Source organism: Rattus norvegicus, chromosome 1, assembly GCF_021556685.1.
Source record: "Rattus norvegicus strain SHRSP/BbbUtx chromosome 1, alternate assembly SHRSP_T2T, whole genome shotgun sequence".
In the NCBI taxonomy this organism is placed as follows: Eukaryota; Metazoa; Chordata; class Mammalia; order Rodentia; family Muridae; genus Rattus; species Rattus norvegicus.
Genome location: NC_141534.1, coordinates 37,511,914 through 37,513,477, shown reverse-complemented (window position 1 = coordinate 37,513,477; position 1,564 = coordinate 37,511,914). Strand labels below are relative to the sequence as shown.

Below are 1,564 nucleotides of genomic sequence, written 5' to 3'. Positions count from 1 at the left end.
TTTGGCTGTATGATCTGAAGATTAGCTAACCTCTCAAAACCAACTTTTCCTCACTAAGATCTAGCACAGCTACCACCCCTATCTTGCAGAGCCCAGTGAAGACTGATAAGCACTGGTGTAGGCATGGCTTGTAGAAATCAGTACTATTTAAGTGATTTAGGAATTGTAAGCTTAAGTAAGCTTGAGTCTGATTTAAGTTTTCATTCATGTAGAGAAAGCATAAAATATTCTTGCATTCCATGTTTGCTCTCAAGACAGCCAGGTTTTGACAGAATATTTGATTTGGGTTTCTGGAGCAGACATATAACCTAATGACTTAGTGTTCCATACACAATGCCAGACAAAAGGCAGCTTATAATCAAGTTCCTGTGTGGTATTTATCTCAGTTACTTAGAAGCTTTGCTTATGTTTGACATAGCAGGCAAAGTTTGACTTTGATTGTTAAAGTCTTTTGATTTCAAAATAAATTCTGAAGGAGGATGAATGGACTGGTTATAATCCACTCTTTCCTCTGTTCTTAGACTAAGCAACCTGGGGATTCCTGGGGTGTGGGCTTTTCACATCAGCAGCAGGCTGGCCCTGGACAATGTCTGGCCAGCCACGGTCAGAGGTGCCCATTCCACAGCCTGCTCCTCAGTGCTGGAGCACTCTTTCAACAGTGCTGGAGCACTCCTTCAACCATGCTGCAGCCCTGGAGATCTGTACTGAAGACAGTTTCAATTATTACAAAGAGAATAGAGAGGATGTAGACTAACCACCAATTGAACCAGGGGAGGCCCTGGAAGGCCACAGCAGAATGGATGTATTGATGTGTCTTTCAAATCAAAGGCTAATCCGAGCTGTGTGGATGTTGGCACCATGTCTCCAGATTCTGATCTCGCTTCTCCTTTGCCACACCCAGCCCCTGGTAACTGGCCATCCTACCGGGAAACAGAATTGGCTTCTTTGGTCCGTCAAATCAAACAGGGGCCACCTGTGGGAGAGGTAGAGGTCCTGGATTTCAAGGACCCAGCATTGCTTTCGGATCCAATGGGCACCAGAACCCCAGCTCCTCCACAGGCAGATGTAGCTTTCCTAACTCCAGGCAGGAAAGACCTTGGGAACAGAAACATCCAGTCCTATCCAGTGTCTTCAGAGCCAGATGTTCCCGTCGCTCCTTTGGAAGGAGAAATCCTTCCTAATTACCCCGAGTCTAGTCACATGCCACCCCTGAGTGGAGGGAGGTATGTGGTAGGACTGGAGGACCACGTGAGTTCTAAAGCTCAAGGCAAGTGCATTGAAAAACTGGGCATTTGAAGTTTTGTTTAAAGAAAATATAGCAGAGTTGACAAAGTAGACATGGTCATTCACCTGGGCCCATCCCTGTACCGGGCAGGCAAGGGCAGGCTGGGGCAGGCTGGGGCAGGCTGCGACAGAAAGATTGTCTAGGTTCAAGAGTAGCCTGGGCCATATAGAGAATTCTACGCCAGCCTGGATTATACAGCGAGCTCTCCTCTCTAGTGTAATGAAAATTTTTGGTTTGCAAGTTCAGAGAAGGTGAGCCATGTCGAGGCTTCATAGGCAT

At 46.5% G+C, this 1,564-nt stretch overlaps 1 pseudogene; it reads left to right on the top strand.

Moving 5' to 3' along the window:
• The first annotated feature begins 586 nt into the window (after positions 1 to 586).
• LOC148006912 (nidogen-2 pseudogene) lies at positions 587 to 1,296 on the top strand (annotated as a pseudogene).
• The last annotated feature ends 268 nt before the right edge of the window (positions 1,297 to 1,564 follow it).